The sequence below is a fragment of the Aotus nancymaae genome, unplaced genomic scaffold, assembly GCF_030222135.1.
Source record: "Aotus nancymaae isolate 86718 unplaced genomic scaffold, 86718_ANA_hifiasm-v0.15.2.pri h1tg000041l, whole genome shotgun sequence".
In the NCBI taxonomy this organism is placed as follows: domain Eukaryota; kingdom Metazoa; phylum Chordata; class Mammalia; order Primates; family Aotidae; genus Aotus; species Aotus nancymaae.
The window spans coordinates 23,515,039-23,542,117 of record NW_026988455.1 but is presented as its reverse complement, the minus strand read 5'-3'; the positions used below and the strand labels follow the sequence as shown (position 1 = coordinate 23,542,117).

The window sequence follows — 27,079 nt, the reverse complement described above, 5'->3', positions numbered from 1 at the left end:
ATGACCACCCCCACCCAGCATGCATGGATGGAGCAGAGGGAGGGGTCACAGCCTAGGAGCCTGCCAGGCTCCTAGAAACCTCAAGAAGGGAAGACATCAGCACAATGGCACTGGGCGCCTTCTCAATCTCCACTGAGACCTTTGTCAAAATAGTATGCAGGCTCCCAATCTGACTGCTTCTTTGGGTTTTCATTTTCTTTCATGAAGCTTCATGAATGTAAAAATGTTTTAGGCTGTCTTTTCTCCTGTGAATGTCTTTTGTCAGTTTAATTCACAGGTCCTAGAAACAGAACTAAGAGAGGAGAGTGAGTTTTTCTTCCCTCCGACAGCAGTGTAGCTCCTCTCTTCTCTGCCCTCCTGCCTCTCTCCCATAAGAAACTCGGTGATTACACTTAGGGCCCACCCTGGAAAATCCAGGTGAATCTCCCTATCTCAAGGTCCTTAACTTAATCCTATCTGCAAAATCCCTTTACCACAAACGGAAACGTTCACAGGTTCCAGGGATGAGGAGGTGGGTACCTCGGGGCGTTATTCATTTCCTGCAGATCCCTGGCATGTGCAGCCATGAACCTTTGAATGAAGCTTCCCAGGTCCCATCAGGGAATGTGAAGGGGAGGCAGGGCAGCTGGGCCAGGCCCTGTCTGAAGGGGCACTGCACCTCCCAGCCTTCTGCAACGTGGCCTAGTATGGGCTTGATTTTTTTCTCCTGAAAGAAAAAACCCTCAATTTTTAGATGATGCCTTCCAATGCTGCGAGGTAATTATAATACATATATTTTTAATACTGAGAAGTCCCAACCAAACCCATCTGAGGGCTGCGATGCCAGTCTCAGAGCTCAGAATCCACCTGGGCCCCTTGCATGGGGGAAGGGCCAGGCCAACGCGGGGAGCGCACGGGGCTGCACATCCCCCAGGGCATGTGGACAACAGAAATCCCCACTAACAGAGTCAGGATAAAGACAGTCACAGGCAACATTAATTTTAAAAATGCTGGTTGAGTAAACATGCAAATGACCATTAACAGGACCTGGAAAATACCCAGGAAACCAGTACATTCCATGGGAATCTTGACTTGATGAGTCATTGAAATGCAAATTTTACCCCAATTCTGGAAGGATTACAAACATCTCCATTCACAGCCCCCATTCCTATGTAAATTCTAGTCCAAGGACTGGCACTCCAGTTCCCAGCCTTCTGGCTGCTTTGCCCTGTTTCTTTCCTTGAGGCTCCTAAGCAGGAGCTGCGGAGTTTCTGGTTTGTTTCTGGGCCCTCCTCCCTTCCCCAGCCCACAGAGACGTCAGACTCCCAGGGCTCTCTGACTTTCACACACCTGAGCCATACTAGACACAGTGCCCAGCATGTACCTGGATTTACAAAACCCAGTGACAACAAGGCCACCCAGGCCTCTGTGTCAGCAAAGATCCTAACAGCAGCCACACCCATGGCTTTATGCAGAGCAAGTCCCGCAGGCTCCACCCACGCCCCACCTGGCCCTGACCCGCCCGCTGCCAGCTCCCGAAAAACCTGGTTGGGGTATACCCCAGACAGGGCCACGCCCGCAGACTGCAGGCCTGGCCTTTCCTTACAGAGGCTGTGCAAAACACAGAAACTTAGAGACAAATGAAATTTAAATAAAGGAAGGGCATGAACACTGCCAGATGCCCAGTGTCCATATCTGCTGTGCTGCTTCCCAAAGCACACGGAATTGGTTGCCCCTGAGAAGAAAGCAGGGATAGCCCCAGGCCAAGGAAGCACCCCCACCCCGACCCAGCTCCCCAGAATCACAGCCTCAGCCTTGGCTTCTCGGATGCTCGCTGGCCAGCTACAGACAGACAGACTTCTCAGACAACATCCTGCACTCTGCTGCCTTCAAAGCACAGAATTGCAAAGCTCTGTGAAGCCTGTCAGGTCCACTCAAGTGTGTTTTTCCTCTGGTTGTCTGGAACGGCAGTTGATCATTCGGTCCCCTCACATTAAAAGGAAGGCCACTCACTCAGCTCATTCTCACTCGACCCCAGTGAGTGATGAGAAATGGGAACACAAGACCATTTACCAAATGATAAAGAAAACCTAAGCCCCTGACCCTGCCCGGCTGGCCTCACCTTTCCTGGGGCCATGCTCCTGACCCCACGCTGGTCGGCGTGTCCCCAGCCGCCAGGCAGGATGGGCACTCAGGATACTATCTGTCCCGGCCGTCCCATCCTCACACAGGGCCTCTGCCTGCCTGGGACATCTGTCCTGACCGCAGGCGTTTCAAGGGCTCTGTTATTAGTCGGGTCTCAGGCCAGGACTGCTCCAGCCACAACAAGGCGTCCTTCAGCGCAGGGACAAGGTCCTGTGGTAAGCCTTGTCTGCAGGTTGTGGAACAAGCCTGTCCCATTCTCTTCCTTTTAAACAGCGGGGCTGTTCAGCAATGTGGGCCCAATTGTTTTCCTGTGTGGGCTAATTCAAGGGCTTGTGGGGCAGGGCCCAGCCCCAGGGCTGAAGAAGGAGGAGAAAGGCTGCCTTAGATGAGGCCGTGGGGGGCCGAGACGTGCACACTATTGTCGACCTATGCAGTGGCTGGGGGCCTGCCAAGGGCAAGCTCCTCTGTGCCTGAGGACCCTGCAGGCCGGGCTACTACTGCAGTCGTCTGGGGCTCCATGGCAGGATGGGTGAGCTGCCGAGGGCCACGGGAGAATGGGGCTAGAGGGGAAGTCCCAAAGAAGCAGATGTAGCCCTGGGCGAATCACTCGGACCCTCTGAGCTCTCATGTCCAGCCTTGGACACAGGAATCACGAAGGCAGCTCAGTCAAGAGGTAGCAATGAGGGCAAACTTGGAAGGTGAACATGCATAGAGCTGCTGAACAGCGCTGCAGTGAGATGGCCTGCTCCCAGCTGGCCAAATGACCCTAAACGGGAAGCACATGGCCTCTTCTGTTAGGGACTGCGGGGCCCTGGCCGCTCTGTCGGCCAGGATGCCCACCCGCATGAGTGGCCTGATACTAGTGGGCATTGCACAGTGCACTGAGGAGTGGCTCGTGCAGCTCTGGCGGTTTTTATTTTTCTGTAGACCAGGTTTTCCTCCCACAACAGCAGGCATCTGCCCTCAAGCCTGTAAGAAAGCGAGATGCAGTGAGTATTGCCCAACCTTGGTTGCTCACACTTGGTCTTGAATAAGCAAACAACCACAGAACAAGCAGCAGAGCAGGTGTGAGGCTCGCCCTGAGTCTCTGACACTGCAGACACAGCCTCCAGATCGCAGCCCCTGCACCCACCCCCACCCAGCCCCAATTCTAGCAGGCAGCAGCGACAAGACTCCCACTGCTGCAGTGCACCCTGGGAGAGGAAGGCACAGACCTGGGACATGGCTGGGATCAGTGACCACGGGCACCCACCCATGTGTGCCACCAGCAAGGGGCACAGGTTCCCGGTGCTGCCTCAGGGTCCCAGGGAGGGAGGTCTGGCTGATGTGTCCAGGTGCTGAAGGAAGGTAGCAACGTGACTTGAGCAGGCACAGGTGACAGCCACACAAATTAGGTCTCTGAGCCTCGGAGATGAACAAGACAGGGATACAGTATAAAAGGTGTGGTGCTCTGCCCTGACCCGCAGCTCGGGACATAGCCAGAACAGGGACATGCTTGGACCTAGATGCCAAGTCTAAAATTCCTTAAACTGAGCAACTCAGCCCCAAGGATGAGCCATCCAACCTGCTAACACCCATAGTGCCATTTGGCACCAGGCTCCGTGCTCTTCTCGCTGGAAGGTTTCTAATAACCCACAGGGGTAGGGACAGAGGGGCAGGGCCATCTCAGCAAGATGCAGAGAGAAAGCAGGGGACACTTTACCTAGAAGGGTGGGCAGCTGCTGTGGAGGGAGCAGGCTCCCTGGGGGCTGAGTGTGGAAGAGGGAAGAGGGAAGCAACAAAGGCAAGCTGTAGAGAACAGTCACACCGTAGAGAATAGTCAAGCCAAGCACCTTCCTTCTCTCCTGGGAGCCTCTTGTGACCATGAACCCAAGCTTTAAGTTTGGAGATGAGAAACTGGAGACCCAGGAAGGGCGAGGAGTGAAGGGCTGGGGGCCTCAGCTGTCGCGGGCCTTGTGCTCCATGGCTGCCAGGCTCAGGCTGGCCTGGAGAGAGCTTTCAGGGCGGAGCACCTCCTGCGGCGGCTTGTGATGGCTGCATCACAGAATGGAACAAGGTGAGCAGAGCACCTGACATTCACCGCGGGAGCCTGGCCACTGGAACTCCTGCTCATGACAGAGCTGGAATCATGCAATTAGATAAAATATTAACCCGGCGCATCACGGGCTGGAAGCTACACCAGTCAAACCCACATTATGAAGCACTTTATTCTGTCATTCCTGAGACAAAGAACATTTCTAGTGTTAAAGATATCCAAAGCAATAAATCGAAGTATTCTTTATTTTCTTTGACTAGAATTGAATACGATGTATGTATTTTAAGAACTTCTATAACCTCTACAAAAGGCTTCACAATTTTAAGACGTGTTTATAGATTCAGAATATATGAGTTGCCTGGTTTAAAGAGTAGGGTTTCTTTGAATCCTCTAAGATCTAGTGGCTGAGAGTGGAGACCACTCTGGCCTGTAAACTGCCTAAGAGGATGAGACCTGAAGGCAATTTTCTTAAAGTAATGGTAATATTAAGAGAAACATTCACATTGGAAAGAACCATTTCTTCTGTGATTCAAGATTTCACAAAAAATTAAGGTTTTTAATTATGCAAAGAAGCTAATGGTTTCAAACACCTGCATTTGCCACCCACACAAACGACGTGGTACAACATCTATTCCATTTCCATCTAAAAGGTGTTATTAGCTCGGTCAGCGGCTCACTGGTCCAAAGATCATCACAGCTGGCTGGACCCCAGAGTGCACTGAAAGGTCAATCTGATTTGCAAAAAAAGCAAGAGCAAGTGTCTATTTTTAAAAGCCTATTTGCAGGTCCTATATTTTCTCTTTACAAAGAGAAAGTCAGCGATGCCCCCAACTGCACAAGTTTTGGCTGAATGGGAACCGGCCGACCCACTATCAAGCTCAACACATCTTAGTGTCAATTTAAGCATTAACTCACTTTAGCCCACAAACACGCCATACAGTCATTCTACATTGGTGCACTGCCCCTCAGTCACCTTCACCACAACTGAAAAGTGGACGCACCTGCTGGGTCAGGAGCCGTGTCTGGGACACACAGGGAGACCTGCCTGCTCTTAAACCCACCAAGGGCAGTCCACAGGGAATGGAGACATGATAAGTGGCCTGGTGTCCTCCCCTTGAGACTGACCCTCACCCCGGGAGCCATCTGGGCTGCAGCACCTCCATCCACACCACCTGGGATGAGCCCTGGAGTGGTGCTGGCTCCTCTGCCCCAAAGACCCAGTCAAAGCTCCCTCCCCACCCCTACCAGGAAGCAGTGACCACACCACCCTCCCTCCCATTCCTCCCCAGCTCCCGTGGCTTCTCCCACCCACACTTTCACCCACCCCCACGGTGTAGCTGCATGAGTGTCTCAAAACTTCAAATCTGGTCTTGACATGCCTCTGCCGAAAAGCCTTCAACAGCTCTCTGCGGCCTTTTGCTTAAAATCTCAATCCTTTATCCTCACAGTGCTGCCTGATCCACCTCCCACCCACACCCATGCATCGCCTGTTCCCATCATCCTGCCCCCTGGGCCCTGCCTTCCACACTCGTCCCCCAGGGAGGCTGCACCTTCCACAGCAGCCAGGGACCTTCTGGGTCAAGTGTCCCCTGGTCTCCTGGAAAAAACAGGCTGCTTCCTCCTCTGAGCTCCCCGGCACCTTGTGCAAGACTTATTCATGTTCCTTTGCAAATATTTCTTAAGTAACTACCTGCTACGTGCCAGGCAACATGCTAAGTGCCAGCAGAACAAAGTGGGGCTGGCTCCACCCTATGGAACCCATCCAGTGGGCAGGACATCAGCGTCCCACAGCGTGTGCTTGCATGTGTGTGATGACACACTGTGACAAGTCCTGAGTAGGAACACACAGGGTGACAAGAGAATTACAGGAGATAAGCTGGCCCAGTGAGGAGACTGAGTTGGACCTGAAGGGTGAGGTGTCAGAACTACACAAGCACGCTTTAACTGGTCTACTGCAGCAAACTTCCACCCAAGAGGGCAAAGCAGCATGCAACTTGAACGTTCAGAGCTCCCGAAGTCATCTGACCTGCTCACCCAGGGAGTCCTTCTAAGAACAACAAGCCACTCCACTGGGCAAGCCGCTCTTTCAGCAAACCACCATCAGGCTGGCTTCACACCCTCTGCTGTGTCCACTGATCTTAAAGTCTTATTATACATTGTTAACATGTCCCAATCCAAATCAGACCAGCCACCCACATTGAAAGATCTGCCTTAAGCCAAACTCCCAGACCTTACAAATACCAACTCTTGACCTCCACTTCCACACACATGCAGGACTCAGCCTGGTGGCACTGTTCCTCCCGGCAGTGGGCAACTTCCATGGCTCCGTGTGGCAGACGACCGTCATGGAGGACTCTTCAGGAATTCGGCACCAACAACATGAGCTTCCCAGGAAGACGGAACAACAGGCAAGACAGAGCCTGATGTGTCTGGGTTCAGCAGGGAGGGTGATGTGGCCAAGGTGCTGATGGCAGAGGCAACCCTGAGCTCTCGCTGCAGGCGTCTGTCTGTGCAGGCCAGGGCCCCATTCCCACATGACAGTCCACCCCCAGATCACTGTGTCAGAATCAGAATACCCCAGATAATGGGAAGGAAGTGAGGGCAGCCTGGAGGCAGCAGGTAGGGAGAGGATCAGTTCCCCATCACCCCATGGCTCCTCCTCAGGACTTCTAGGACCTGCATGAAGGCTGTGACTGCTTTGTCCCTGGATGTCCTCAGTACCCTCTTTGTCATTTCAGCCCCCAATACCTGTCCAACCACTCTGCTTCCAGCTTTCCTGCCTGGGCCCTAACCCCCACCCCCACACTCCCATCCCACCCAGCCCTGAGATCTAAGTGAAGGAGAAGCCCAGCAACTCCAGGCTTTCCACTGTGCGGACAGAGGGCTAGAGGCTGGCAGGGGGGGGCTCACAGCCATGACCACCTTCCCCAGGGGACGATCTCTGGGGGGGGTTGGAGGCAGATGTGCTGAAAACGTCGGCAGTACTGACAGTCCCTCACCAGGCACCCATCCTACGGCTGTGTTTAAACACTTCCTTTCCTCATTGACTGCAAGGCTCTGTTATTTAACATGCCTGAAATCTTGCAGTTTATGGATGTGTGCACCAGTAATGGCCTGGCTGGTGAGCTCAGCATGTTTTTGATCGCCTCTCCCTGTCATCAGCATTCAGCGAGCTGGAGCTGTTTCCTTCCCTTTTCCTCTGGCCCAGGCCACATCTTCACGCCAGAGACATGGTTTGCTGCCCCTGTGTGGCCTGGGTCAAGGTCACTGGCTAGAGCACTGGGAGGGGCTCAGTGGACTGACCCTGAGCACCACGGCTGCCACACAGGCGGTGGGGGCTGCTGGAGCCCCCGCTCCAGCCCCACTGGTCCACTTGCCAGAAAAGGAGGGAGCTACCTGCTTTTTCCAAGCTTGACAGGCTCCAAGAGTCCTCTGTTAAACATGGTAGCTTTGCAGAAGAATACAGACTTCGTTTGTTAAAATGCAGTAGAATAGAAAGAATTATAAGGAAACCACGCAGCAGCAACATCTCAAAGCAGCGAGACGGTCAGCAGCACGGAGGAAAGGAGGGGCAGGCACCATCTGAAACCATGCATAAAAATAAACCATCTGCCTGGCCAGGGTCCTCTTCCTCCACTTGCTAGAAACACAGAGCTTAAGGTAAATATAGAAAAGACAATGAGTTTCACTTCCACAGGCCCCAAGAGCTAGCAAAGAATCAAACCTATCCACCCTGAGCTGTCAGGACAAAAGCATGGGGAGGGGAGAGTTCCTGGGGGTCGTAACTATGTCCATCCAGGAGAGGGATCAGCACCAGACAGCATCTGGCATGGCTGCGGCCCTCCCCATCCTTCTCACCATTTCCCAGTGAGGAACCACCAGACCCGGGCAGATGCGAGTCAATGCTGGGGACCCTGGTTCACACATGTGCCAGTGTCGTCTGCAAACCTGGGCCTCGAGCCTGGGCTGGGACAAGCCTGTCATCACACAGCCTGTGAGACTTCAGGGGTCTTCACTCCGATGCCCACCAGGACCCTGCTCAGCAGCAGGCGGGCCCCCTGCATCCATCCCTACATCATGCCTGCACAGCCTCTGCCTGACCTGGGACCGAAGCCACCCAGGAGGAAGGCAGCTCTTCTCCCCAGGAGGTGACTCAAAGCCCACAGCCCAGCCCCATCAGGTCCCCTGAAGACTTCTTCACAGCTTCACGAGTGAGACTTCCCGGTCAGTGGTGGGATTATGACCACCCACACTACCCCCTAGATGGAACCCAGGTCACAGGGAGCCCTAAAGAAGAACGGATACCAGTGCTCAACCTGGACACACACTCCAGCCACAAGCTGCGTGTGGGGTGAACAAGGAGATTAATCACTAGGGCCACCGGGGTGCCCACGGGCCCAGCCTTTGGCCCCCTTCCCACAGGGCCTGGCTGCTCTGTCCACCTTCTCACTGACCTCGGAGCAGATGTACCACAGTCCTGCTGTCCCTGCAGAGCCTTCAGGTGTCTGACAGAAAATGAGCCCTCCCTGTAAAACACAGCCTGGACTCCACCCGCCCATAATAGCCACCCGGGAAGCAGGTCGGGCCAGCAGCCGCTGCCAGAGGAGGATCTGCCCGGGGTAGGCGGGTGGCGGACGGCCCTGGCCCTGCAGTGCCTTGGCCGCACCCCACCCGACGCCTGCCTCTGAGCTGGTGGCCAGGAGCTGGCTGCCTCCTCTCCTGGCTGTGAGTCCTGTATGGGCCAGCACCTGAAACTCTCTACCCTCCTGCCACAGCATGGGCAGGGCTGGGGTCACCAGCGGGTAACAGTAGGTCCTGACCTCCTGGGCTCTCTGCTTGGGTGTGGTCTGCCACACTTGAGCAGTGCCATAGAAGACAGGACACAGAGAGCATCTGGGGACTCTGGGGTGCCAGCTGTCAGAGGGGCCCAGGCAGTGCCTGGGCGTGAGCATCCTCAGGGGCCCAGGGTCATGCAGCCCTGGGCCAGGTACAGGCACCTAAGCTGCAGTGACATGCTTACCCCACTGCATGCCCATGCATCCCCTGACCACGGGTAGAGCCAGGGCACTCGCCCCCAAAGGAAATCAAAGCAGTGGGCGGGTCCCTGACATAAGGAGTTATCTTTTCACTGCTTCCCCCATAATAAAACCTGCTTTACCTTGATTGCCCTGGACACTTTGCCTTTTAGAAATTATACCTAACACAGGCATAATTCTGCATCCACCTGGTGGTCTCTGTTTTCCTGCTTCACTTGGGCCTCCCTCTCCACCTCCACGGCCTCTTCCCTGGCTGCCCCTGCAGCACAGCTACGGTGTACCTGCCTTTATCAAGCTCTGCCCAGGAGCCATAAGAAGAAACACAGGCAAACACATACCCACACACGCAGGAGCACTCCTGCCATCACAGCTCATAAAGCACGTCATCACACACACAGCATGCGAGGGGACTCTTCCCAGCCATCAGCACATGCTCTGCAGCCGCTACTGACGGGATATGGGCACATGAAGAGACAAGCAGGCCAGCAAGTGGGAATGGAGGATCCCCAGTTGGAACCCAGTTTACAGGAGACCCTAACAGATCACAGAGCTGACATTCAATTCATTGGTCAAAGGACGGATTATTGACTAATTAGTGCTGGCACACTGGAAGGAAACAAAATTGTCCTCCCCCCACCCCAAGGATATTATTTCATGTTAAAAGCATTCTAGACACGTTCAAGAGTTTAATTCAAACACACAAAACAAAAAAAAACTCCTGCCAGAAAATCCCCAGACAACCCATGTGATCTTCTTAACAAACGCTAAGAGAAGAGAGAGACATATTTGACCATAAAATGAGTTAATCTGGGCAGCAAATGATACAATAAAAGAAACTAGCCAAGAAGAGAATTAGGAATAAATGTTTTCCAAGCAGAAGAAAAGAGGATCAATATCTATAACAAATCCAGAGTGCCTATAGATTGGCAAGAGAGGGCTGAATGTCACGACAGAACAGGCTCACAAAACACAACAGGCGACTCACAGGAAGATCCAAATGGCCACAGAACATTCAACAAGGACTCAACACTCACCAGGATCTGGGGTGATGCCATCAAGGCCACAAAGTCACTCTGCGCATGAAGACTGACAAGTCCGTCTACAGTCTTTCAGGCCACTGCCGAGAGAGGGTGCTGGGAACAGGGAGCTCCCCGTGCTCAAGGGGAAAGGATGAGCTACTGGATCTTTTCAGAAATGGACCTTGCAAGATGCATTACAATGAAGAGACACACGCTCTTTGGACCGTTGAGTGCTGCTCCCTGAAACTCGTGCACTGAACAACAGCTCCAGAGCGCGGCCAGGGTGTTCACGGAAGCACTGTTTACACTGCCTGCATGGTTTTCCGGCGGCAGCTCTCACCAGTGACCATGAACTGGGTAGCTTACAACAGCAGAAGTGTATTCCCTCACAGTTCTAGAGGCCAGAATTCTGAGATCAGTTTCACTGACCAAAATCAGGGTGTCAGCAGGGCCATACTCCCTCTGGAGGTCACAGGGGAGACTCCCTTCCTGGCCCCTTCCAGCTTCTGGTGGCTGCAGTGTTCCTTGGTTTGTGGTTCCTTGGTTAGTCAGGGTGCTCCAGAGAAACAGAACCAACAGGATGTGCACAGGGAGAGACAGGGATTTATTATGCGCTCAGCTCATGTGATTACGGATCTGTCATCTGCAAGCTAGAGACCTGGGAAGAGCCGGTGCCTCTGTTCGCAGGCAGCCAGGCAGGCGAAGTCCCCTCTGACTCAGGAAGCTGGGTCTTTTTGTTCTACTGAGGCCTTCTACAGATTGGGTGAGGCCGACTCACACTGGGGAGGGCTACCTTCTACCCCACCTTCTACTCTGCATGCCGTACACAGGCCTCAGGCGTGTTCCCTATCCACGCTCCCAGCCTCTGTCCAGCTCAGAGGTCTCTGCAGGCTCAGCTGGAGGTGCCATGCAGGACAAGCACTGAACCCCCAGCAGGAGACAGGATGAGACCCTCGTGTCCCAGATCCCCTTCCCTTCCAAGCCCTGCCATGTGTTCTATCCCTGCAGGTCTGTTCACCTTGCCTCCTGAGCCATGGCTTTCCTTAGTCTACGGATTCTCATGTCAACCTCACCCAGGAACACCCGCACAGACACCCAGAATAGTACCTGACCACTTACCCGGGCACCCCGAGGCCTAGCCCAATTGGCAGATGAAATCCACCCTACACCCACCACTACTCCAGTCTTGTGCCCTCTGTGCCTAACCTCCTCTACTGCCTCTTAGAAGAACACTTGTGAGTGCATTTGGGGTACACCAGTTAATCCAGAATCATCTCCCCATCTCAAGATCCTCAACTTAGTCCCATCTGCAGACTCTAACTTCAAAGTCACACTCTCAGATTCCAGGGGTTAGAACCTGGTATTTTCGGGGGCCATCATTTGGCCTACCGTAAGGGACAAAACCAAAGAACAAAAAACCCTGAGATGGACTGAGTGGCTCTGAACAGGGCCTGCTCCAAGGCCACGACCCTGCCCTGCCCAACATAGGCTAAAGAAGACAAGATGACGCACCATCCTATTTCCATCACGAACACCGCAGGGCCTCTCTCAGGCCACCAAGGAGGGCAGAGAGGGGGCTGCCTCCAGGGCTCCGAAGCTCCCTGCATAAAGGAGTAGCTGCTTCCCCTTGACAGAGATGTGGGACATCCCGGACCCTGGCAGCCACGCCTTCTAAAACAAGGCAGCAGCAGGAGGAGACTGAGGCATGAAAAGGTGGTTGTGTGCCAGGCACGCTGGTGGGAAAGGAAGGTGCCTACCCTTGGGAACCGCCTTCTACTCCCCATGCCACGCTGCATCCAGGCCTCAGGCGGGCTCCTTGCCCACACTGCGCCCAGCTCAGAGGACTTGAAGTAGCAGCTAGGGGTGCCCCTGTGGGATGAGCGCTGCCCCCAAAGACTGCAGGAGATGAGAGGAGACCCTCAAGTCCCCAGACGTCTTCCCTTCCAAGCCCTGCCATGTGCCCTACCCTTGCGGGTCTGTCCATCTCACCTCCCAGCCCCACCGCAGGCCACCCCTCCCACCTTAGCCCAGCAGCCAGTCCGAACCTCCCACCCCACCTCCCAAACCACCCCTCCCACCACAGCCCAGCAGCCAGTCCGAACCCTGACCCTCCACTGCACGCTGCCTGTCTGCCCCTCCAGTCTCAGTGGGAGCCCCCGAAGGTTGGCCTTTCCTGTGACCCTTGCAGGCCAGCATGGAGAAGGAGCAGGTACAGACATGTCTCTACCTGACAGTGAAGGAACAAGGGCATTCTGAGGAGGCCTGCCCTGGGACAGCTCCACGCCCCGGCTCTAGTCAGGACCCACCCTCGGGCCAGTCCTCACATGTCTCCCCAACTCCAGGGTTAGGTACCCCACAGCCTCCTCCCCACTAATAAGCACCTCAAGCTTCCTGTGTCCCCAAACCACACTCTGCACCTCTCCAAAGCTGAGAGGCCTCCGAGAGAGCCCAGGCGGAAGCCCACGTAGAGCCCCCATCTTTCCAACAGCTCAGGCCAAACCCCAGTGCATTCTGTGCTCCCCAACCCCCACCATAACCCACCCCGGATCCAAGCTAGCAGCAGGTCTCCTGGATCCACCTCCAAATAAGCGCCCAAAGGAGCCCCTCCTCATCGACACTGCTGCACCATGCCCGCACCAGCACCACTCTCCCAGACCACCTCATAGCCTTCTAACTGGGTGCCCGGCACCCCCACCAGGGCCCATTTTCCCCAGAAGCCAGGGGTCTTCCCCAAACCCCTCAAGCTCCCCTACCCACCACTTCCTTTCCTGTCCCTGCCCTTCCTGACTTTGCCTTAGCCCACTGCCCTCCACTCCCACCTCAGTGCTCCCTGGACCCCCAAGACTCTCTCTCATCTGCCTCGGGGCCTTTGCTCCTTTGCTCCCCAGGCACATAGTGCTCCTCCCCATGCACAGGCACGGCGCTGGCCTTCGCTTCATCCATCGGCCCAGCTCCCCTACAGAACCAGTCTCATCTCCTTCTCTGCTTTATTTATTTATTTATTTGTATTTTATTTGTATTTATTTGTACAGGGTCTTGCTCTGTCACCCAGGCTGCTGTGATCATAGCTCATTGCAGCCTCAAATTCTTGGGCTTACGTCATGCTCTCGTTTCAGCCTCCTGAGTAGCTGGGACTACAGGTGCATACCACCATGCCTGGCTAATTTTATGTGTGTGTGTGTGTGTATGTGTGTGTGTGTGTGTGTGTGTATGTATTTTTTTTGACACAGAACCTTGCTCTGTCACCCAGGCTGGAGTGCAGTGGCACAATCCCAGCTCACTGCAATCTCCGCCCACTGCAATCTCTGCCTCCTGGGTTCAAGCGATTTCCCTGCCTCAGCCTCCTGAGTAGCTGGGATTACAGGCATGCATCATCATGCCTAATTTTTGTATTTTTAGTAGGGACACGGTTTCACCATATTGACCAGGCTGGTCTCGAACTCCTCACCTCGTGATTCCACCCACCTCAGCCTCCCAAAGTGCTGGGATTACAGGCGTGAGCCACCACACCTAGCCTAATTTTCTATATTTTTATAGAGATGGGGGGTCTCACTATGCTGCCCAAGCTGGTCTCAAACTCCTGGCCTCAAGTGATCCTTCCAATCTCAGCCTATCAAAGTGCTGGGATTACAAGAGTCAGCCACTTCCTCTGGCATCTTTTTCTGCTTTATTTTTCCCCCTGTAACTCCAATCATACATGACCTGTTGATCTCCTTTGGGGTCTGTCTGCCCCAACAGCAGAATGCTACTTCCTCTGCTGAGGCCCCACTGCCCAGGCGTCCAGGACCCAGGGCGGGAGCTCAGTGAACTGGCATGCCAGGCCATGGTGGACCCATCCTGCCCTGGGTGATGTGGGATAGAGACAGGGAGGTAGGGTGTGCCTACCCAGACCAGCCAGGCTGCCCTAGCACCAGGAACAGGCTGCTGTGGGGGCCACAGCCCACCTGCACTCTGAGAAGCAGCGATCCACACAATGGCAGCAGGGCAGATGTAAAACTGCGAGGCCTCTGCACACGGATGAGAACGTGTCAGATGCACCCAGAAAGCTATTCAATGAAAGGCTTGTTTCACGGGCTCCACTGGTGGGCATGACAGCATCGCCCACATGTTCACTCTCTGCAAAGAAAAACAGGCCCTTATGAGGGATATAAATAGCCTGTCCAGATGTAGGAGTGCCTGAGGGGCTTTTCCCAGGACTCCAGTGTGTGTCCCTCGGCGACACAGATAGCAGCCCCTCAGTGAGACCCCAGGGGCTGCCAAAGCAAATGCAGGTCAGGGCCTGAAAGGGTTACATGGGAACCCTCCTCTCACAGGAACGCAGGATGGGGCTCATCACAAACCATCACTAACCTGTAGGCTGAGCACGCCAACTGATGCATTCACAGTACAGTTGGGACATGGAAAATCAGCCACAATCACGCTGTGTAAGTCTTACCCACAGAAAGCAAGAGAAACAGAAGCCCAGATAACACGGGGCCTTTTGGGGAGGAGTATGTTCACTGAAGCACAGGCCTGGGTGCTCTGCAGACGCAGTCTCAGTGGTCCCTGGTTATTTGGTAAGGCCCAGCAGGCTGTCTTGTAGTGTCTGCATAAATGCAAAATAATAGCACTTAAAGCTGGCTAAAAATACTCTCAAAGCCTGATATGGTTGTTACCAGTCAGTAGCTCCCAACTACAGGGGTGGGGCCTTGACAGGAGAGGAAGTCAAATCCAAGGGCACCAAAGAGCAGTTTAGATCCCACACATACCAAGCGAGCCACAGGTATGATTTCAGATTTTCCTAGAAGTCGCACTAAAAAATTATATTTTCTTTAGTAATATACATATACACACAGAGACGGGGGGGGGCGGGGGGCGGGGGCGATACGGAATCTCGCTCTGTCGCCAGGCTGGAGTGCGCTAATGCGATCTCAGCTCACTGCAACCTCCGCCTCCCAGGTTCAAGCAATCCTCCTGCCTCAGTCTCCCAAGTAGCTGGGACTATAGGCGCACGCCACCACGCCCAGCTAATTTTTGTATTTTTAGTAGAGACGGGGTTTCACCATGTTGGCCAGGATGGTCTCGATCTCTTAACCTCGTGATCCGTCCATCTTGGCCTCCCAAAGGGATTACAGGTGTGAGCAACCGCACCCAGCCCTTTAGTAATGTATTTTGTCTAACCCAATACACATCCAAAATACAATCCATCTACATGTCTCGTACACAGGTCATAAACAAGGCAGTACATCTTGTCTTCTGTGTGCAAACTGTGAGTCACTCAAGGCATCTCGGCTCTGATCAGCCACACTTCTGGTATTCCGTGTCAGGTGTGGCATCCAGCTAGGATACTGGACAGGGACCCTATGAGGCATAAGGAGGCAGTAGTGCCCACACAGTCACTGAAATGAGGAGGCACTGTGGATCTGAGTGTGCTGAGGGTGTGGAAGCTTCTGGTTACTATAGATGAGCCCTCGGCTGTGGGCCCCTCCTGTGTATGAGAGGCGGCTGGATGGTGCTAGTACCCTACATGTCCTGTCCTGTTAAAGCAGCTTTGGGATGCGCAGCTTTGGGATGCACAGCTTTACCATGCTTCCTCTACACTGACCTGCTGCACTGTCTCTAGACTGCACGGCTTATCTTCAAAGCCAGGCTTCAGATAGCAAAGCTCATATCATTTATCATAAGTCAGAGCAATGCCTCAGAACCCTAAGAGCCCATCAGGGATGGGGTCCTGGGCGTTTTCCAGGTAACAGCCTCACAGGGCTGCAGTAGAGGACCTGGGACACCCTCCTGGGCCTCCTGAAACATGCAGAAGTAATTAGCTCTCCTTTCAGTGTCATTTAATTAAACCTACTGTCTTTTTGCTCTCAGCTCTGTGAGTCGTGGAACTATACCTGCTAAAAATAAAGCCCAGCTCCTATGAACAGGACTCCATCCCAGTGCAGGTGAAGTAACCCTGCCTCCAAGCCGTGGGGCACTCTCGGACCCCAGGGAGGCTGGGCAGCACCCACACAGTGCATTTCATAAATGTAAGGCCGGTCGCCTCGCTGAGAGCTCAGACACACACACACAACCCCACCTCCCCCGAGCTCAGACACGCGCACACCCCCGCCCTCTCCGGGAGCCTGGACATGCCCCATCTGCAGCTGGAAACCACGTCATTACTCCATGCCCACTTCTGCACTCAACACTAGGCTCTGCACTTGGCACCTAGCCAACCGTTGAAGAATCCCAACAAAATGCAAAAGAAGTCTTGTAAATCTACCCAATAGCAGTCAAATCTTGTAAATCTACCCAACAGCATTCAAACCCTGCCTACCTGCCAATAGCAAGCTTGCCCCGCCCACACCCTGCTCTCCCACAACCAATCAAACGCCTCCACTACCTATAAAACCCCACGTCTGAGAGGAGTCCATGCGACTTCTCCGGCCTCTCCTGTCGGACCGCAGAACCTTGCCCGGGAGCTGAATAAATTCACATTGGATCTTCTTGTGCTGGTCTCAGTTTCCTCATTTTAAACTTGGTAACGACCCTTACAATAAAGACTACAGGTTGTTTTAACTTAAGAAAGAAGAGCCTAAATGCAGGTAGTATCAAAACAACCACCAAACTCAAAGGAATTCACTTTCTGCACTCAGAACTTCTCCCCATAAGCACATGCAAGTGTAAGAGTTTGGGTCTAAGAAAAGAAATCACATGCAAGACAGCATTGGATCCTGTGGCTCTATGACTCCCCCAGACAGATGTCCAAGCCAACCTGTGCTCCCTCCTCCGAGGACACAGAGCCCTTTGCTGCTTGTCTTATCCCATGCTTCTAGGGAAGCTGCTGGCAGGCAATGGCCCTCAGGCTGTTTCCAGCCATGCCCAACAGGCCTGCAGTAGGGACTCCAGCAGCCCAGACAAGTCTAAGCCAGACCTCCCGGATCCATCCGGTCCTGGCCCTCGCTGGGTGGACACACAGCCCTGAAGGTTAGCTTCCTGTGGAGGCTGTCCTCTCGCCAGGACCCTGCTTCACAGAGCCTGGCCCACAGTGGCACCAAGAACCACAATGCCTGCTTTGTCCCCACCCAGAGGCCAGCAAACTTGCTTGTATGGGCCACTTCACACTGGAAAAGGTCCCTTAAAAGTTATTTTTGTTTCCACTTCAACCCAAGTTCTAGAATATATGTCTTAATCTTCAGTATGTCCTTTGCAAATGGTCTTGTGTATGCAGACTCTCTATGTGTGAAAGCCAGGAAGATCCCAGCCTGGGCAAGACCTGGAGGGCCGAGGCACTCCCAAGGTGGTAAGAGTCACGACCCAGCTTTCTAAAGGGCAAGGACTTATATATCCTACTTCTTACAGCAAAAGTCGCATCTGGAAATGCCTTCTAACACAGATACACCTTCATCAACCTTTAATCCACATCTCCAGGAGTGGCCACAGAAAGTGGCATGCAAGTGGCTGAGGCTCCCCCAGCTTGCTGTGGCCAAGGTCAGCACCCCCGCCCCCCCAATTTCCACTCCCTCTTCTATTTCCATGACCAGATCTAGCAGGAGTGGGCCTTGTACAGGTGGGCCCTCTATCAGATCAAACAGAGCAGATTCTTCTGATGACCTCTTCTCTTCTGGCTCCATCTGAGCATGTAAACAAGACAGAAACGAGAAGCCTGCAGAGGCGGCTGATGAGTTGACGATGGTCCCTCCCAGGGCTGCCCAGGGTATCTCCCACATCCAGTGAAAGTGTCAAACCACAGTCGGTGCCCCATAGTGAAGGCAGGGTATGAGGCTGAGGGCAGCATTCTGCGCAGGGTGAGTCCGACGGAGCCTGCGATCCTGCACAGCACGGGGACGTGACCTGTGCCAGCCCAGGCCATCCTCGGGATGGTGGGGGGGTGTAGCCACTCCACAGCACCCCCAGCCCTGAGCTGACCCAGTGGAGCCCTGGCACAGGACTCCACCCAGGCATGTGCCCAGCACGGGTGAGGAAGCCCCGCTCCTCCAGGAAGCCGCCCAGGGCAGCTCTGCCCCTTCACATTTACAGAAGAGGAAACTGAACCCATGAAGTGACGGGCCAGCCCATGGCCCAGCAGCCCTCCAAGGCAGGCAGCCCAATCTCAATAGTTGGGAGGGGATGGGGACAGGGCCAGAGAAAATGGGTGGCCTGGGTCATAGCCTACAACCACATCACTTCATCACGCTGTACCTCCGTGGCCTCATCTGTGACAGGGAGGGCCAGTGCTCTCTAGGGCTGCCATGATATACAGGCTCACCCCCACGTGCCTGTCCACAGCAGGGCCCATGTGGCCCAGTGCTCTGGAATCTCAGATAACACAGAGCCCCTTCTTCCACTCGGCACACTCGAGGGGCAGGGGTGGGAGCAATGGTGCAGCAGCCCCAGGGGTCCCCCTCCACCTCACCCCAGCCCAAGCCACCGCCTTCCCCAGACCTCCCTGAACATGGGGCATGAAGGGTGTGAGCTAGTGGACGAAAGAGAAGCAACTGCCCACTGAAGACTCCAAGGGTCAGGTGAAAGACCACCTTCAACAACCCAATATGAACTCCCAGGGGCACCAGTTCTCAGGGGACAGTCCAGGCCGGGGCACCTCCTCCACCTGAGCCCTTCCCTTCCTACCAGGGAAGCCGGTGCTCAGGCTGGGTACTGGGCTCACCACCAAACGACCCGTACCCAGCATCGCCTCGCTCATGGCCTCCCTGGCCCCCACCCACTCTGACTTCTTTTACAGCTGCATACCTTAAATGGACCCTGACCACTCCAGACAGAACCACCTGAGCATCCGGAGACAGGCCTTCCTCCCTTGCTCTCCAGACGCCTGCCTGGCAGGTCAACAGTGAACAGGCATCGCTGCTGACAGAGGGGTGGAACACCGGGACAAGACCTCTGAAGAGCCAATTCCAAAAGGAACTGTGGCTCTCAGGTGGACGCCATCACTTACCAAATGATCAGTGTTGTCAAACATTTCAGGATATGGTTTCTTTCTACTATCTGGTGTTAGCAGAGTCTGAAACAGAGTTAGAAAAGGGCGCATTTTAGCAACATAAACTACCAGACTCCCTTGCAATATACATACACACAATTCCATACCCCAACCCTGTGCCAAAAATGTCCCCCAGGGACTGCAGGAGCATCGTCCTAGAGAACCATCAGTCACAGGGTACAGCTCACCCAGCCAGGTAAGGCCAGAGGAGGCATCACAGCTAAAGGACAAGGATTAGTAAGAACTGGGAGGGAGGCATCATCTGCACCTTCCTTCACCTACCCATCTCTCCTCCCCTCTACTCCTGGCCAGGTGCCAAGGTGGCAGAGAGCATCTCCTTGGCATGGCACACAATCGCTGAGTGTGAGCTCTAGGGCAGGAGGCAGCCAGGGTGGGCCGAGGCCTTACCCAGGAACCCTGTGACTCACAATGAAGCCACAGTCAAGAAGAACACTGTGGCACAAAGCTCCCAATCAGTCCCTAATTTAAAATCACATGTGAAGACAATGTCAGTGCTAGTACTCAATATTCCAACACTTCTTAAGTTTTAAAATTAATTACATTCTTAAAAACCCAGATCAGGGAGGAGAAGGAAGGCAATGAAGAGAGGGAGAAGAAAAGAAGAACCCAAACAGGTATCAGAATTTGGGAGGGTTTTTCTTTTTGAGATAGAGTCTTGCTCTGTCACCAGGCTGGAGTGCAGGGGCACATTCTCAGCTCACTGCAACCTCTGCCTCCCAGGTTCAAGCGATTCCCCTGCCTCAGTCTCCCAAGTAGCTGAGATTACAGGTGCATGCCACCACACCTGGCTGACTTTTTTTTTTTTTTTTTTTTTGAGACGGAGTTTTGCTCGTTACCCAGGCTGGAGTGCAATGGCGCAATCTCGGCTCACCGCAACCTCCGCCTCCTGGGTTCAGGCAATTCTCCTGCCTCAGTCTCCTGAGCAGCTGGGATTACAGGCACGCACCACCATGCCCAGCTAATTTTTTGTATTTTTAGTAGAGACGGGTTTCACCATGTTGACCAGGATGGTCTTGATCTCTTGACCTCGTGATCCACCCACCTCGGCCTCCCAAAGTGCTGGGATTACATGATTTTTTATTTTTGTATTTTTTTTACTGGAGACGGGGTTTCACCATGTTGGCCAGGCTGGTCTTGAATTCCTGACCTAAAGTGATCTGCCCACCTTGGCCCAAAGTGTTGTGATTACAGGCGTGAGCCACAGCATCCAGCCAGGAGGGTTTTTTAATAATCTTAAAGTAGGGGAGGGCTTACTAATGCCCCCTTGTAAAGGAGAAACATGAAGCAACACGCTGAGAAAATGCAAAGGGCTTTTTCCCTCCTCTACTGGCCTCTTGGAGCAGGGAGTGAGCATCACAAAGTCCCCATTCACAGGGCATACAGTCTCAAATGGCAAGTGAAGGGACAAGCTGTTCAATGTCATTGATGATAAAAGAAACAAACTGAAGCAGGACAGCCGTTTTCATCTTTCCGATGAGTAGTAACTTACAAAGCTGAGCAACCAGAGCCCGTGATGGGCGGGGAAAACTGGCGCCCGACAGTGGGGGAGGAGACTCTGTGGCCACCTGACTGTGACACACGGGATGCTCCTGAATCACATTCCACTTGGACACAAAGCTACAGTATGAGGGTGCTTAGGGTGCTTTCTGCATCATAGCAAAGCCATGGAAACCCTCAAAGTCCATCAGCAGCTGACCAGGATCAAATAGTCTATCCAAACACTGAAGTCTATGCAGCCATTACAAAGATAAGGAGGTCAGCCGGGCACAGTGGCTCATGGCTGTAATCCCAGCACTTCAGGAAACTGACAAGGGAGGATTTCTGGAGCCCAGAAGTTCAAGACCAGCCTGGACAACACAGTGAGATCCCACCTCTACAAAACATTAAAAAGTCAGCCAGGCATGGTGGCACACACCTGTAGTCCCGACTATTCGAGAGGCTGGAATGGGAGGATTGCTTGAGCCCAGGATGTCAAGCTGCAGTGAGCTATGACTGTGTCACTGCACTCCAGCCTGGGCAACAGAGTGAGACTTTATCTCAAAAAAAAAAAACAAATAAAACAAAAAACAAACCCTGAGGAGGTCACCTTGTGTGGAAAGGGAACTGCCCAAGACAGAATAAAAAGGCAGGCTGTGGAGGGGCAGCCAAGGCAAGCCCGTCACTCCACGGTGGCCTTACGTATGTGTGTGAATGGCTGCACAAGGAACATGGGCTTTTGTGAGGACAGTCAAGAGAGCAGTAACAGGTTTCTCATGCTGTGGAGTGGTCTGGGGATCAGAAGACAACTTGGTCCCTGATTTCTGAGCTTCCGTATTAGTGACATTTTTACCCTGCACACTGCAACAGATTATGTGCCATAGTCACCCACAGAGCAGCACCCCCTTTTTCTTAAGTGGAACCTACAAATTTCACATGGTACATACAGCCTCAGGAAGGCCGACTCATGGCTGGTCACACAGTTCCCTTCCTGGGCCCACCTAAAAGACTGCCTGCCACACACATGCCACACACACACCACAAACATACATCCCACACATGCATACATGCACACAGACACTCATCCATGCAGACACACACCCACCCACAAAATACACGCACACACATATACACCCATGCACACAGATACACCACACACATGCCCCCATGTAAGCAGACACACATGTATATTCACAAAGTCACATACAAACCCAGACACACACACATGCACACACACACATATGTGCACAAACATACCCACATGCTACATTCACATACATACATACCTAATACACCTAAACACACACTCATATACACACATAGATACATATGTCCACATGGATATACCTACACACACAAACACACGCACACATACACAAACATATATACCTTCATGTACACTCATATACATACTGCACACACCCACATGTACTCACACACCTACCTACATACATGTGCCTACACACATGCACACTCAAACACACACTGTACATGGTCTTTATCCTCATCCCAAGGGAGCTGCAGCCCAGCATCCCCACTCACTCACACGCCGGGAAAAGAACCACCCCACTACTCCTCAGCAGCTCAGAGGCAAGTTCTGAGCCATCGCGGCCTCCTGGGGACCCCATGTGCCTCTGGTCAGTGGTTCTCACATTGTGGCCTGCAGCAGAGCCCTGGCAAGGGTCTGAATGCCAGATCTCTGGGCCCTATTTGGAGCCCCAGTCCAGTAGCTCTCTGGCGGGGCACCAAGAACATGCATTTCTAACAGGCCCTCGGGTGATGCTGCTGCTGTTCCAGTGAACAGTGTCTGGTCCCTGGGGCAGCTTAAGGGAGTCAGGGTTTGGATGCAGCTCATCCATTCTGTCAGGGAATGCTTTTGGCTCCTTTTGTGTGCCAAGTTGCATCAAAAGTCCCTGGCCCTCCTGAGCATGCAAAGAAACAATCGGAGAAAGTCATTTCAGGGAGTGAGATACTGATAGAGCAGGAACACATCCATGTGAGAAAGAGTTTGCAGGGGTGTTAGAGGGACTCTTACATTCCTGAGGGTCTCATCCTCCTGGAGGGATGACAATCCTTCTGCAGACCCCAGGCCTCTTCCCTGCAGCTGCCCCTGCTCTGCCCCTCCCCAGCCCTGGGTCTCAAGCTGACCCTCATCCTCCCTGCAGGTCTTAGGGGCTGCCCCTGTGTGTGGCAGGCACCTTCCTTCCTGTCTCCACCTGGCTGAAATCCCACCTACCTAGAAGCAGGGACCAAGGTCTCTAGCTGGTCAGAAAGGACCACACACCACAAGACCTAGGCTAAGATCTGAGGGCCCATGAGGCTAACATGAAGGATCCCAGGCCAGCACCCAGTCACCACATAACAAGCCCTATTCTCTGCAAAACTCTGGGTGACAACTGTGACAATGTCAAGTGCTCCTAGAAAACAGCAGGAAGTAAGGAATCCCCTGCCCTCTGTATTCTAGACACAGCCGCTACAAAAAAAAAGCCCCTTCCCCACAGGACTGAGCTAAGGCTCACGATGCCCACATCCACCCAGGATAAGGCCAGACACAGAAACCCACCAATGCCTGCTCTGCACCCCTCCATGACCAGCAGCACTGTGCGTCCCCCGCCCCCTCCTGATCACTCACAACAAAATGCTCATAACCAAACCCTGCTTCACTTCTGTCCTCCCCCAGGCCCCTCGGGCACCATGGAGCCAGCGCAGCCCCTCTGACAAACGGCTGGCCTCAGGTAAGGCATCTTCTGACTCCACCACCTTCCTCCCACATCCCATTTCTGGTTCTAAGCCTCATCTACACCACCCTACAAAGAAGAGCCCTTTGGTCTAATCTTTGAGACGCGTGTGATCTCATGGTCAGCGCGTGGCCAGGCCCCTGCCCTATTGCGATAGTCCATTCCCTCCTTTGCATACTCCTAAGAAAGCCTCTTCTTACTAAGTCTGAATTTGTTTTTTATTTGACAACTGCTTATCAATTACACACAACTTGAACTCCAAAATGTGTCCCACACCCGTGTAATGGATGCACAGGTAAGAGCTTTGATTTCTGCTGCCTGGAAGACTGGTACTCACAGGTTTAACAGAGGTCCCGCCGGTTCAGGCCCACAGCTCATGAGATGGCTCAGAAATAAGTCAGAGATACCCCAGCCCCATATGTGCAGCTGCCCGTGGAAGCCGCAGAGCAAGGAAAAAGGGGAGAAGCAACACTGAAGGCGAACCACACCCCTCATACACATGGGCATCCTACACACCCAGGAGAAACCATGCCCTCCAGCATAAAACTCAGCACACTGGGCATTTTGTGTAAGCCACCCTCCTCCAGCAGACAGGCAGGGCTTGGCAGGGCCAGCTGAAGATGACACCCAGCCTCATATGTGGCCACCACACACGCCAAGGGGGAGGATGGAGCAGGCAACCTGCTGTCCCACACACCCCACAATGGAGAGAGACAGCTCCCAGGGCAGACAACCCCACCGCCTAATCCTGCAGTCACACTTGGGGGTTCTGCAGGAACCCTCAGTACTCTCCTGAAGCCCCAAGGTCTCTTTTCTAAGATTACTACAAACTGCAACTGAACAAGAAAATGTGCATCTCCCTGGAGGTCAGAAAAATGCAGATTAAAGCAAGAAGCCACTCTTCCCCTTCAAAAGCACCAGAGAAAATAATTACAAGGCTGGAGGTAGTGTGGAGGTGTGAGCCTCTCCCTGCTGCCAATGACTTTTCTAGCAAGCAGCATGCCAGGGATATCAGGAATCTACAAGGGTACCTCTTAGCTAGGGGCAATGAGCAGAAATTGGGGGCAGCTAATTGCAACAAAATGTTTTACCCTATATACTCTTGACTCTGTGAAACTGAAAAATGCCCCATAGGGAGGAGCAGGTCAATACATAAAGCAGCAGTCTGGCTCCAGATTGTATGTTTGAGTCTTTCGGATGGATGACTGTGAGCAAATGGCTGCAGTTCTGAGTCCTGGCTTTACTGAGGAGGCAACAGTGACTCATCACCCTCCCAGGACAGGTGTGGGCACACCAGGAAGGCTGCCAGAATCAACCTCCAAACATTTTTCTCCTATACTAGGAGAGTAGCATAAGGATAGAAATCATGGTGTCCTAGACATAAGCCCCCAGAGTCCTGGGAAGCCTGAATCCTAGGGCGGATGTATATTTCTTGAATACAAATGGATAATGTTAAGAAGGCTAGGATGAGTTTTACCAACCTGCTTTTCCTAGGGATGCATTAAACGTGGTTTGTGTTAAGATGGGAAATTCTCAGACTTTGCTGAATCCCTAACTGAAGCATGTGGTGCTAAAATCATTTCCTCTCTGCCCGGGGTGGTCTGCACACCCAGAAAGAAATGCCAGAAATCGCTTGGCGTGAATGCTTGCAAATCCTTGAAACTTGATTTCTTACAGGTATAGATCGTCTGGCTAACTCAGTCCAAAATTTAAACAAGGTGCTATTATAAATCATGGTAATTAAGATCATTATCTGTACATTAACTTACAATACAAAAGCCCACAAGGCTAGTTTCTACAGAGAAGTAGGCTCCAAGGGAAGTGGTCACCAATGCTTTTCCTTTATAATAACATTGATGTGAGCAGCAGCAGGCAACTGGCTATAAACTGTGCAAATGTTTTTTCCTTGTGGCATAGCCTTATAAGGAGAGCTGTGTTTTCTTTACAAAATAGGTTTTTGTTTGTTTTTTTGGCAAGATGATGAAATGTTTCAATTTGAAGGAGTAAAAATCCCCCAATACCAGTCTACAGCAAACAACTCAAAACAACAACAAACCAACAACATCTATTTAAAGCTTTCCCTGCCAGATGCAGTGGCTCATGCCTGTAATCCCAGTACTTTAGGAGGCCAAGGTGGGAGGATCACTTGAAGCCAGGAGTTTAAGACCCCAAGGCAACAAATCCAGAGCCTGTCTCTACAAATAAAAAATAATTAGCTGGGTATGGTGGCATGTGCCTCTAGTCCCAGCTACTTGGGAGGCTGAGACAGGAGGATCACATGAGCCTGGGAGTTTGAGGCTGCAGAGAGCTGTGATTGTGCCACTACACTCCAGCTGGGAAAAAGAGCAAGACTGTGCTGGGAAAAAAGGAGGGAACGGGAGTGGAGGGGAGGGAGAAAGGGAAAGAGAGAAGGAAGAAGGGAAGGAAGTGAGGGAGGGAGGGAGGGAGGAGCATGTAAGAGAACACAGACAAGGGAAACAGAACAAAAGGGTCTGCACCCTCTGAACACTAGAATGTCCCTTTCTAGTCCTTGGGCCAGACCTAGAAGGCTTCTGGCACTCTCTTCTCTGCATCCCACTACTCACTTTCAGGTTTCCAATGTTTTGAGTTCAGACTGGGGAATACCAGATGGGGAAAAATGGCAGACTCATGCCCTGTTCAGGAATACTTCCAATTCTAATCTTCCTCCCCAACCACCTCCTACGATATTCTTTTCAGAATCGTTGAATAGCTGCTCCTTGCATTCACAGTGGGAAAGCCACAATGGAACATGCTTAACCCATCTTATCAACCAAGCCCATTTCTGAGCTGAAAGTCTACTTGAGGCTCACACCAGCGATGTTTTGTATGATCTGTCTGGTCCTCTTCACAGACAGGAGTACACCTCCAGGTGCTAAATCTGTTCAGCAGAGCTACTTGGGGACTTTCCATGATCAAGTTCAACCTCTCTCTTTCTCATCCAGGTCATGACCAGCCCTTTGTTGCTGCTGCTTTTTCATTTTTGCAGCGGAGGTGGGAAGGTACTAAACTAATCAGCATCAACCAGTCTCCAACGTTTATTCACAACACAAGGAATAAAGAACCAAATTGTGTTTAAAAAACCAAATGGTGGTTCTCACTGTGTTGTGTTTAAAGAACCAAATGGTGGTTCTCACTCATAAGTGGGAGTGGAACAATGAGAACACATGAACACAGGGAGGGGAACATCACACACCAGGGCCTGTCGGGGGCTGGGGGGCTAGGGGAGGGATAGCATTAGGAGAAATACCTAATGTAGATGATGGATTAATAGGTGCAGCAAACCACCATGGCACGTGTATACCTATGTAACAAACCTGCACATACTACACATGTACCCCAGAACTTAAAGTATAATAATAAAAAAAATTTAAAGAAAGAACCAAATGGTTGTCAACTAGAGCCAAGGGCTTAACTTCAACCCTTGCAGAAATGGGGGCACTTTCTTCACTTTCCACCTTAGACACATGCTTTTGGGGCTCTATGTGCTTTTTTAAAAAATTTCAGAATCAGAACACTAGTCAAAAATGGAGGGTGGGACTCACCTTCCCCGCCCCCAAGAAAACTACCACAAAACCGCACTGTGAGCCTGTTTCTTCCTCTCTTCTCTCAGATGCACTATGCTCTCAGGGGACCAAGGACAGTTTCAGTCTAAT

General features: G+C 52.6%; 1 protein-coding gene across 10 annotated transcripts in view; it reads right to left on the bottom strand.

Moving 5' to 3' along the window:
- The window catches only part of SEMA4D (semaphorin 4D), a 128,722-nt gene that overhangs the window by 69,656 nt on the left and 31,987 nt on the right, over window positions 1-27,079 (bottom strand). For 4 of the 10 annotated variants that reach the window (XM_064361586.1, XM_064361587.1, XM_012463248.3 and 1 more), the window contains exon 1: window positions 19,129-19,277. The gene's annotated coding sequence lies outside the window, so the exon portion shown is untranslated. Of the gene's footprint in view, window positions 1-2,101; window positions 2,203-10,229; window positions 11,556-19,128; window positions 19,285-27,079 lie in introns of those variants that run through there. The other 6 variants (XM_064361588.1, XM_021671892.2, XM_064361589.1 and 3 more) reach the window with 4 other exon arrangements.